This window comes from Scyliorhinus torazame, chromosome 3, assembly GCF_047496885.1.
Source record: "Scyliorhinus torazame isolate Kashiwa2021f chromosome 3, sScyTor2.1, whole genome shotgun sequence".
Classification (NCBI taxonomy): domain Eukaryota; kingdom Metazoa; phylum Chordata; class Chondrichthyes; order Carcharhiniformes; family Scyliorhinidae; genus Scyliorhinus; species Scyliorhinus torazame.
The window spans coordinates 306172291-306184662 of record NC_092709.1 but is presented as its reverse complement, the minus strand read 5'-3'; the positions used below and the strand labels follow the sequence as shown (position 1 = coordinate 306184662).

General features: G+C 50.6%; 1 long non-coding RNA gene across 2 annotated transcripts in view; it reads right to left on the bottom strand.

Annotated features, from left to right (window-relative positions):
* LOC140409616 (uncharacterized) overlaps window positions 1–480 on the bottom strand; it is a 39779-nt gene extending 39299 nt beyond the window's left edge. For both annotated transcript variants that reach the window (XR_011940433.1, XR_011940432.1), the window contains exon 1: window positions 306–480. This is a non-coding gene — a long non-coding RNA (uncharacterized lncRNA). The remainder of the gene's footprint in view (window positions 1–305) is intronic.
* Window positions 481–12372: the final 11892 nt, after the last annotated feature.

Below are 12372 nucleotides of genomic sequence, written 5' to 3'. Positions count from 1 at the left end.
ATTACCCTCGACATCACGGCACCTCCATACCTGGTCCTACCATGCGAAAGGCGACATTAACGCTGGCCATCACCCCGCTGGGCTCTTTTTTAACAGGGGGTGAATGTGGTAATAACAGGTATTGCGGTACCTGAGAGGTGGATGACCATTGGCTAGACCCAGGAGTCTACCATTGGCTGATGTACATAGCTCCACCCTGAGAGGCGGAGTATAAGAACCGATGCCGTCCCAGCAGCCTTCATTTTCTGTACCGAAGCTGCTGGGGAACAGTTCTAGCAGATTAAAGCCTATTAGTTATGACTCACCTTGTCTCGAGAGTAATTGATTGCACATCATAGAGTTAACTCATTTTAACCCCGTGGCAATGGAAGAGTCCCAATTGATCTGTATGCCATTGGCTAGGATTCCCACTTCTTTCCAGAGGCTCTTGATGCATCTATAGGCAAGAGGTGAGGATCTAAACTGGCTCAGTGACAACGCTGACACTTACTGGAGTTCGACTTGTACCGTGATCGCTTAATTGACATTCTAGTGGGCTGTCAGTGTTTAATTGCTATGAACAGCCCCGAGAGGGAAGGCAAGCAGTTGAAGCCACAGCCTCATGACCAACATTGGTTGTTATGCTGGGGAGTGAGAGACAGGTAGCGAACACAGAGCCATTGTTAATCAGTTAAATGGGTTGTCTTCGTTGAACTTGCAAAGCAGCTGAATTCTAATTACACTGCTGTGTCCCAGAGCAGATCAACAAAGAATTTCAGCATGACTTTAGCGATCAGCTATTTCCATTTCACTGTAAACAAGGCTACATGAAAAGGAACAAATTTTCTGCAACATTATTGTTCACATGCAGAGGTTGATGGGGTAGCTGTACCTCCAATTAATTAAAATAGGAAACAGATGCTTTTTTTCCTGAGTAGCTTGTTCACTACTAGAAATCCAATTTGGCTTGACATTTCCTCCTGGAACAGTCATATGGCATTGGGATATTATCATCCTGCCATGCTTGTGGGCTTGAAGAGCCTTAGCAATTGCATACAGTTAAATGTCAAGCAACTTTAGTAGAAACTGTTCCATTGATGCAAAGTTAAATTAATACCCACAATTATGGGGAAATCACAATATGGGCCATTTAGTCTAACCAGTCTGTGTTGTTGTTTATCCTTCAGTCATGCATTGGCCCATATGCTCACGCTGTTCCCACATTTCTTCATTTTCCTTTAACCGCCCATTCTTAAATGTTGACAGGAGCCTCCGGTTCAGTCCCTAATTTTGATATTATAATCCACTGTCTCGCAACCAACTGTGCAAAAAAAACATGTTTCAGTACAACAATTTTCCTGAAATATCATTAAAAGAAAAAAATAACAAGGGCCCTGTTTTTCTACTGGCAGAGGAGAGGCCACCCTTGTGATTATATTTATAAAAATCAAGACCCGGGGGATAAAAGGAAAAAGTTCCTGCCAAAAGAACTTTTACATCCACCGATCCAAAAATAGGCCCCACTTTTATTTAAACAGTCACAGTTGAGGACATTACCAGAACTGACTTGGAAAATCTACTAAGACCTACAGTGTAAAACCTCATGTGCTTTATATTGACTCCTATGGATTCCAGCAGCGATCAACCTACGTGCCTTCCACCACCCTTAACTTTTTCCCCACAGGTGTCTTCCAGGCTGCAAAAGGAGACATCCTCTGCATCTCCTTGAAATGAAATGAAAATCGCTTATTGTCACAAGTAGGCCTCAAATGAAGTTACTGTGAAAAGCCCCTAGTCGCCACATTCCGGCGCCTGTTCGGGGAGGCTGTTATGGCTGTTGTCTACACTATATAAAATAGGTCACTAGTGTCCCGTCCCCCCCCCCCCCACCCCCGCCAGGGAAAACTAATATATTGAATGGTTTCCAACAGCAAGAATGAAGGAGGTCTTGGTCTTGTAGTCGTGTCCAGCTTTGCTGATGTCCATGGTAATAACAGTTTGTACTTGTGAAGCTATCAAGGAACCAAATGCTTTGGTCAACAGGAAGTGGTTCCCTTTCAAATCACTGGCCACAAGTGTCTCAAGGGGCCCTGTGTGAGTGACAGAAGCTTTCCTTTCACCAGCTCTCCACAAGCCACGAGGAGAACACCACATAGGACTCGGAGAGTTGGGAAACTCTGGAAAGGTCCTGTTGGGCCGGAAACCATGTCTGCAACACTCCTGTTCAAGGAAGGAGGGCAACAGAAAGCAGGAAATTATAGCTCAATTAGCCTAACGTCTGTCGTTGGGAAATGTTAGAATCCATTATTCAAGAGGTGGTAGCAGGACAAGTAGAAAATTGTAATAGAATCAGACAGAGTCAATATGGTTTTGTGAAAGGGAAATCGTGTTTGAAAAATCTGTTCAAGATCTTTGCAGAGGTAATAAAAGGACAGCCAGTAGTGTGATGAATGTAATAATTTCAGGTGTATTGTGTTATAGATATTTGGTGCAGAAAGGGTTAAAAACCTGGGTTAGTGTGTGTTTGACTTCTGCAGCCATGTTTTAAAATAAATCCCAGTTTGAAAGGCAAGTATATTTTGGGGTGCAATTAAACCATCGTAAAAAGCTTGGGCCAATGGAATTTTGGTTTGATTAGGGGATTCCCTGTGGAGTTAATTAGATTTCAGCTTGGTAAGATGATGTCATTGCTGGGTGGAGCGAAGACATCAGGCTTTTTGTAGGAAAAGGTCAGGCAGTTCTGGATGAAGCTGTGAACACAGATCAGGCAGTTTGTTCTCTGCAGTTCAGTTAAAAGATATTAATACTCTTTAAAGCAATGCAGACTTGTCTGAGAACAAGGGGAAACTGAAACAAGCTGAGAAACAGCTTCTGAATAAATACAGCCAGAGTTTCTGCATGTGCCTGACAGACTTGTCTTTAAAGCAGTGTCAAAAGATCTTTCTTTCTCAAAGAACATCTCTGTGAAGCAAGTCTTCACTGTACTGATAGGTACAGCGGATTGAATAATAATCTTTATTAGTGTCACACATAGGTTTACATTATCACTGCAATGAGGTTACTGTGAAAATCCGCTCGTCGCCACATTCCAGCTCCTCTTTGTGTATGCAGAGGGAGAATTCAGAATGTCCAAATTACCTAACAAGCACGTCTTTCGGGACTTGTGGGAGGAAAATGGAGCATCCGGAGGAAACCCACGCGGACACTGGGAGAACGTGCAGACTCCGCACAGACAGTGCCAAGCTGGGAATCGAACCTGGGACCCTGGCATTGTGAAGTAACAGTGCTAACCATTAGGCTACCGTGCCGCCGTAGAGCTGACATGGTTATTTCCCTTGTTGTTTAAGTGGGAATAAAGATCGCAAATGTATTCTCAGTATTGAGTAGTATTGGTTAAGGAGTAATTGTAAGTTATTTTCTACTATGATGTTAAAGATTTTAATACCGTGTTAGTAATACGGGGTGGGATTCTCCCGCAACTGGCCGGTTGGCCCGATGCCGGTGCTAAGAGCGGCGCGAACCACTCCGGCGTCGAGCCGACCGGAAGGTGCGGAATCCTTCGCACTTCCGGGGGCTAGGCCGGTGCCGGAAGGGTTGGCGCCGCGCCAACCAGTGCCAAAGGGCCGGCGCAGAACCGCCGGCATGGTCCTGCGCATGCGCGGGGGGGTTTCTTCTCCGCACCAGCCATGGCAGAGCCCTACAGAGGCCGGCGTGGAAGGAAAGAGTTCCCCCACGGCACAGGCCCGCCCGCAGATCGGTGGGCCCCGATCGCAGGCCAGGCCACACGCGGGGCCGGATCCCCCCGCACCACACCGAGGACTCAGCTAGCCGGCCTACAAGCCAAGTCCCGCCATGGTGGGCCATGTCTATTTCACGCTGGCGGGACTGGCCAAGAAACGACGGCCGCTCGGCCCATTGGGGCCCGGAGAATTGCCAACGGTCCCCGACTGGAGCGGCGTAAACCCCGCCCCCGCCCGAAAGCCGGCGTCGAAGCGGTGGGGTGGGATTCGCGCCGCCCCCCCCAGGGATTCTCCGACCCGGCGGGGGGGGGGGTCGGAGAATCCCACCCAAAGTTTGTTTTGAAATACTATGGGCTGGATTCTCCACTGTCGGGATATTCCGATGCTCCGACAGCGCTCCCACGCCCGGGGATTTCCTGATGGCGTGGGGCTGGCCACAATGGGGAAACCCCACTGGCCAGCTTGCGGGATGGAGGACCCTGCTGCCGACGGGGGCGCACTGCAGCGCACCAGAAAACATTGTGGCGGGGAGGAAAATCCCGCCCCATATTCTTATTTCTGCAATCGCTCCTGGAGCAAAGTATCATTTTGTCACAGTCTTACAAAATTAAAATAAATATTGGGGTTTCTGTCCAGTAACCTAGCCACTGTTAGAGTCTGGACTGGGATCGTAATAATAGACATATTGGGCGGAACTCTCCGTTCCAGCAGCTAAGTGCCAACGCCAACAGAGAATCCTTGGGTGTTTCACGACAGGAAAATCGGTGGGAAACCATCACCGATTCTGGTAGCAGTGAAGGGCTGGCACCGACGCTCCTTGAACTACCCACGGATCACATGGAAAACGGCCGGAGAATGGCCGGGTCCCGGGCCGCGCATGTCCAGGGCTGACGACCTGCACCGGTCGCGCAGGAAACATGGTGCTGGCCATGCTGGAACCCAAACCCACCCTCCCCGACCCCACAGCTCACCCCAGAAGCCCCCGGCCAGCGGCAAAGATACCGGATGAGTGTGATGGCGCTGGACACAGTCCGCAGCTGGCACGCCGGGTTCCCGACCGTTGGGACCACACGTGGCCCGCGCCGTCGGGAACTCGGGCCATCGAGTGCAGAGCGTCGTGGGTCGGCCAGCCTTGCGAATGTGGCCGCGCGCGTCTCGATGATGCCTGTTTGGAGAGGGCGGAGCATCGCAAACCGGCGTGAAACTGGCACCTGCCCCAAATCCGGCGTCGGAATCCATTCTCCGCCCCATCGCGATCCCGATTTCGGCGTCGGGCTACGGAGAATTCAGCCCATTGTATTTCACTTTCTAAAAGACATTCAACAAGGTGATACATAAAAGGTCAGTGGTTAAGCTAAGAGCACATGATTCTGAAGTAAAGTCATAGTCGACTCGAAATGTTAGGCGGGGGGTTTAGCAGCCACATCAGCCGCACGTATCAATTCTGTAACGGACGCAAAATCTCGTGTGAGACCAAAATTAGGATTTGCGCCAGAAAGATTTCAGAACTCGATCTTCCTGGACCCTCTCTGATGACACGATCAGGTTCACATCCAGGAATGGGGGCAAACCTGAGTTTCATGAATTTGAATCATTTAGCGTGGTTATCGCTGCATCTTCAGTCCTCATTGATTCTTCCCACTGACCACAGTGGCTGGCTGGCCAGGAGGCACAAGAGGCCAAACGGCAATGAGATCTCTGAATGATGCAGCTGAGTAAGAAGGGTATTCCTGAAGCAGAAAGCGATTGTGCCCTCTAACATTCCTGAGACTCATTCTCATCAAACTAATTGGCCGTCAAGTGTTACCCCTTAACAATGTCAGTTCCCCAGAGTCTCAACGTCAAGGACTGAGATGAATACTTGGGGTTCACTTGGGCACACGGGGTCCAGAGACACTGGGTTTGCTTACGTGCTGCACCCCAATGCCAGCCAGTGAGGATCCATTAGCCCCCAAGGTGGACATCATCATCCAGTAGACCCTGCCCATTAAGGATGGGCGACCATATACATTTCCTATCAGAGCCCCCAAGGATGTAGAGATTAAAGGGGAGAACCAGGTGGGAGGGCAAAGGCAACTCTGACTGGGTGAGGGCATAGGCCAGGGCCACTCTCAACGGAGATGGGAGGGCAGCTGACTCTTGAGTGAGCGGTGGCCATCGGATAAAGTGTGAGCCTGGCTGCTTTCAGGTGCAGCCAACCAATAGACTGGGGAGGTAATGATGTTATCCGGCTGTGACACCAACCTGACTGTTTCTCTCTCTCTCATCCCTCGCAGGTAACCGAGAGATATGGCTGTGGAGCCAGTAGAGGTGGCTGTTCTTCTTATTACTGCATTGGAGGAGCACAGACTCCAGCAGCAACGTGCAGCAGCACCCAAGGAAAGCCCTACAGCAGGAGACCAGGGGACCGCAGGCTCAGGGGCCGGAGGCCGCACCAGCCGTACAGGGGGCACGAAGGTGCAGAAAGAGACTGAGGGTGTATATGAACTGAGTGTCCTTTGCGGAGCTGTCGGACAACATGTGCCATAAGAGAGAGTCCACCTCACCAGGACGACTGTGTGGTACCTGTGCCACATCCTTGCTGAATTGGCGCCATGTGGACACTCGCTCCCTCTGGCCATGTTGGTCATGGCAGCCCTCAACCTTTACACAATGGGGCCATTCCAGGGCTCCACGGGTGACCTGAGTGGCATCTCACAGGCATTTGTCCAAAAGAGCATCCATGAGGTCACAGATGCACTCTATGAAAGGGCTTTGGGCTTTGACCTGGACCCGGTCAAGCAAGACAAGGGGGCCGCAGGGTTCGGTACCATCGCTGGACTGCCACGGGTGCAGGGGGATATTGACCCATATCGCTCTACGTGCCATGTGGCATCAAGAAGTCTCCTTGATAAACAGGAAGGGGTTCCACTCCCTCAATATGCAGCTGATGTGGGATCGCCAGACGCGATTCATGAATGTTTTCGAGTGAACGTCCATGATACTTACATTCTTGTGTCATCACAGATCCCTGGCATTTTTGAGAGTCACCCCAGGCTGCAGGGATGGCCTATAGAGGCCATAGGATATCCTTTGAGGTCTTGGCTAATGACACCAGTGCGGAGGCCTGAGAGCACAGTGGGGGCCCGGTACAATGAGGCTCACAGTGCTGCCCAATCTGTGATAGAGCCTCTTCAAGCTGCACCCCGCAGCCTCGACGGGTCCAGTGGGGCCCTCCAATACAGCCCCCAAAGGGTCTCCTGCGTTGCAGTGGTCTGATGTGCCTGATGTAACCTGGTTCTGCAGCGAGACGACGACCTTCATAAGGAAGATCTGGAGGAGCGACAAGTGTCCTCAGATGAGGAGGACGTTCAGGAAGGAGTTGAGGAAGAGGCCTCTGAAGACCCAGAGGATGGGGTACAGGGTTGGGGTGAGGGTGCACATGGGCAGGTGGGTTAGGGACGCCCTCATTGCATCCCATTTCATGGGCAAGGACCAGCATGATGTCCGACAGCGCAACCCCCCCCTCCCCACCTATCCCCGCCCCAGGACGTTGTAACCACTCTGCAACCAGGGGATAATGTTGTAGAGATCTTACTCATCAGAGTGCTAGCGCTGTGGAGTCCTTGAGTGCCTGCTGGCTGGACAATACAGGAGGGTGATGACGACTCATAGTGCGGAATGGTGTGTGATGCTCCTCCACTACTGCTTATACCTGACTCCTGTCTGTCCGAAGCCAACACGCTGACACCCCAGCTCATGTCCGAGTATGGTTCTACCCTACTTTCCTTTTGTCCTTTTGCTCTCAAGGGAAATTAGGAGCAAGGGTCTATTGTTCACTGAACCCTGCCTGAGTCCAACCACTGCAAATGTTCTCAATGATTCGGCCTAACCATCCACCTGACATTGAGGGCCAGTGAGAAGAGCTGTATCCCGATGGGGAGAAGTGCTCTGTCACTGGGAGGGACGGTTAATGAAGGTGAGGCGTTAAGATGTTGAAGAACAATCATATTTAATTCAGTGATGTACAGATGTTACAAGTGATAATGAATCCCAACTACCTATGCCTAACCTCACCCATGCCCACGCTGTGACCCTACAATACCTTACACTTTCAAACCCTCCCACTACGTCTGGGTGTGTTCCAAGGTTTCACATCAGAGTTGGAGGCGACTTGCTGCCTTCCACACCCTGTTGCCTGTGATGCCTTTGGCAGGTGTTCTCTGGTGGGCTGGGACATGGAGGGCCCTGGCCTATTTCCATGTGGCACTGGTGTTGCTGCCTCACCCTGTTCTTCCTGCTGTGCCTGAGTTGCGCAGGTATCTGGAAGGAGAGATTCATATTGTCTGGTCACTCCCAGGGTTTCCTGGGTAGAAGGCCCCGGGTTGTGTCCAATGGATTTTCCTCACTCTGGGTGTTCGTGGACCTCTGGGTTCTCCATGGGATGGAGGGCAGCTGGATTGACCTACTGAAATCTCAATGTCATCTGGCTCTGCCAGTCCTGGAGGCCCACCACTGTCTACATCATGCTGTTGATGCCCTCAGTCATGGTCCTCAGGGACCATGCTTCGGAGTTCCCCACCATGGATCTGACATGTGGGCAGCATGGTAGCAGAGTGGTTGGCACTGTTGCTTCACAGCACCAGGGTCCCAGGTTGGATTCCTGGCTTGAGTCACTGTCTGTGCGGAGTCTGCACGTTCTCCCCATGTCTGCGTGGGTATCCCCCGGGTGCTCCGGTTTCCTCCCACAGTCCAAAGATATGCAGGTTATGTGGATTGGCCATGATAAATTACCCTTAGGTTAGGTGGGGTTCCTGGTTTACGGGGATAGGGTGGAGGTGAGGGGTTAAGTGAGGTGCTCTTTCCAAGAGCCGGTGCAGACCCGATGGGCCAAATGGCCTCCTTCTGCACTGTAAATTCTATGATCTTTCCCCAGGCTTTCCACTGTGGACCCAGCCTTGCAGTGTTGGCCTGGGTGGCACACATCGATGGCACCATTTTCTGAGACAGGATGCTTTTGGACTCCTCCAATCGACCTTGCAGTCGCAGGAGTGTCACTGGCAGCACCTCCTGGAATTCCTGGCCCTGCCTTTGCATCTCCAGCACATGAGAGCTGTAAGTGTTCAGAGGCATGGCATCTGGCTGGGGCACAGGTGAGTTCTGGGATCCAGCAGACCTCCAGCTGTCAGATCCCCGGGCATTCCTACCTCCATCTGCTATGCATCAAAAGCTGCATCGTGCTCAACAGAGAGTGATCCAGAAACTTGTCTGCCAAGTTCACCCACCAAGGTGTGTGTCTCTGCGATCCTGGATGTTGCGGGTGATAGGTATGACGCTGCGTCCGCCTCTGAGGTCTCCTCCGATGTGGTGTCGCGGGTGAGCAGTGGAACACTGCGGATAGATGGGCCAGGTTCTTCAGCAAGGCAAGAAACATGGTTTTAGCATATGGCCTGGTCAAGGGTTTGGACGACATAGATCTCACTTGAGACTGGTCATTTACAGTGGCTCCTCAATTGTCTCTCTCATGCCCACCGCACTCTCCGCAGGGGCCCGCCCCTGCTCCTTCCGTGAGCTCCATAGCCCTTTCCTCGTATGGGCTGTTTTTTCTCGCTTGCAGTGGTTGTGGGAGAGCTTTTCCTGGAGGAACAGAAATATGAGCTGGACACCTGGTGGGTAAGGGGTCAATGACACCTGGCCTGTGTGGGCACTGCTCTTAAGCAAGGAGCATTAGGGTTAGGGTTAGGAATGCCAGGGAGTTTTGAGGATGCTGGCATGAAGTCAGATGCTGGGGCGCTGAGAGGTGGCGATATGTGGGATTCAGGTGACATTCCGGGGGTTGACAAAAGGGTGGAGTGCAGAGCGGGATAGGAAGCACTTAACCTGGCTGATCAGAGTAGGCCATTCATCTTTTTTCTACATTGCTCTCTTGGTCAGGCTGCTGGCACTGTCTCCCAGGCAGGATTCGTCGCTTGTTGGAAGGCGTCTCCTCCATGGCATCCGTGAATCAAGGTGCAGGTTTCCTCATTGCCGGCCTCCTGGCTTCAATGACAGCAAGTGCTGTGGAGCAGTTAGGATAAATGGGTCATTTTCAGGTTGGCAAACTGTAAGTAGTGGGCATCAATCTGGGCGTTAACTGTTTATGATCTAAATTAATGACTCAGATGAAGGGACTGATTATAATCTAACAAAATTTGATAATGATACAAAGATGGGGAGGAAAATAACTTGTGAGAAGGATTTTACAAGTCTGTAAAGGGCCAGGTAGCTAAAGTGAGTGAGAAAAGATTTGGCAATGGAGTGTAATGTGGTAGAATGTCCGCTTTGGCAGGAAGATGAGAAAAGCAGGGTTTTATTTAAATGAAGAGAAACTGGGTGTCCTTGTACAGGAATCACAAAAACTCAGCATGCAAGTACAACAGGTAACAAAGAAGGCAAAATGAATGTTGGCCTTTATTGCAAGTGAGGAAGCCTTGCTCCAACTGCACAAGGTGTTGGTGAGACCACACCTGGATTACTGTGTGCAGTTTTGGCCACCTTACTCAAGGAGGAACGTACTTGCATTGAGGGCACTTCAGAGCAGATTGACTAAACTGATTTCTGGGATGAAGATGTCATCCAATGAGGAAAGGTTGAGTAGGTAAGATCTATATTCATTGGAGTTTAAAATAATAAGAGATGATCTTATTGAAACATAAGATTCTGAGTGCTTGACAGGGCAAATACTGTGAGGGTAGAAATCTAGAACTGGGGACATAGGTTCAAAATAAAGGGGGCTGGATTCTCCGTTTCAGCGGCTAAGTGCTGATGCCAGCGGAGCATGTGTGGTCTTTTACAACCCAAAAATCTGCGTGGAACCCTCAACGATTCCAGGGCTGGTGAGAGGCTAGCACCGGCGGCGGGTGAAACTCCCGGCTCCCGTGCCAAAAACGGCCAGAGAATGGCCGGGTCACTGGCCGCGCATGGGCACAGCTGACGACCCGCAGCGGTCGCTCCGTACAACATAGCGGCGGCCGTGCAGAGACCCGACCCGCCATCCGCGACCCCACAGCTCATCCCCTGGCTACCCCCCACCAGTCTCCGCAGCTCTTGCGGAAGGCCCCCTCCGGCCAGCGGCACGGGTCCCGGCCGAGTGTGGAGGCGCTGGATACAGTCCGCAGCTGCCATGCCAGGTACCCACACGTCTGAGTCCATACGTGGCCCTCGCCGTCGGGAACTCGGCCCATCGGGGGCGGAGCATCGCAGCAGGGCCGGCCCATGATGCGCCAATGCCGTGGCAATGGCACGCAACGCGATTAAGTCATTTCGGAGGGGGCGGGGCATGGCTGGCGCCGGCCCCGATTTCGGCGTCGGAGTTGATTCTCTGCCCGATCGCCGATTACAAGATTGCCGTCGGGCAATGGAGAATCCCGCCCATGGTCAAGGAATTTCTTCTCTCAATTGGAATCCTCTCCCCCAGCAAGCAGTGGGGGCCGGGTTATTGACAAATTTTATGTGGTTCTTTTTTATTGCCTGTGGTCAATAAGTTTGTATGTAGATATGTGTGCTTACTTACTCTTGGAATGGTTTACTCAATTTTTAATGACCTCCAGCAGCTAGCTTTTGTGTATTTAAATGTGAGGAAGATTATTTGTCCTTACACATTTGCCCAGGAGGTTAACGAGAACGCAATTTATCACTCATTCAACTTTCACCACAAGTCTAAAGTTTCTTAGTTGAGCTGGAGATTTGGCAGGACTGAAGTTCTTGATAAGCACAGGTTTCTCAGTAACTTCAAAGATTCCTGCAGTTGACCTGCCAGGAGGTTGGTCTCTCATGTAACCTTGCCGTTGGAACAGGATGTAAGAGAATTCTTCTTTCTCTGTCAAGGTATTGCTGTTGGGTACCTTGGTTGTTTAGCTGACTGCAGCGGTTGCATGCCCTTTGATGGTGTTTTGTGTACTCTCGAATGGAATTCTGTGCTTATTTGTTTGTTTGTTTGTTATTTACAGTACAGAAGGAGGCCATTCTGCCCATCGTGTCTGCACCGGCTCCCAAATGAGCATCCTAGCCAGACCCATTCCCCAGCCCTATCTCCGTAGCCCTCTAAATTCAGCACTTTCAAATATATATCCAGCTTTCTTTTGAAACTTCCTATGGGATCCACCTCCACCACTCTCCCAGGCCCCAACAACTCTGGGGAAAGGATTTCCCATCATCTCAGTCCTAGCTCTCTTGCTGACCATCTTGAAATTGTGACTCCTAGTCACTGGCATACCAATTGGTGGAAACAGATTATCCTTCTTTACCCTGTCAAAATTGTTCAGAATTTTGAACACCTCAATAAGGTTGCCTCTTAATCTTCTCTGCTCCAAGGACCACAAGCCCAATTTCTCCAATCTTTCCCTGTATCTAAAATTCCTCATTCCTGGAATAATTCTAGTAAATCTCCTCTGCACTCTCTCCAGGGCTTTAACATCCTTCCTTAAATGAGGTGCCCAGAACTGAACACAAACTCTAAACGTGGTCTGTTTTAAAAACAGGGAACAAAGATGGCAGCCTTAACCATGTGACCAGTAAGCATTCTGGACTGTGGCTTTTCATACCTGTGGTTTCAGACATCTAAAGTCCTTTGTGTTTGAATGTCAGACCATAATATCACATTGAGGTGTCAATGGTTTCATTTGGTTCCAGGTCT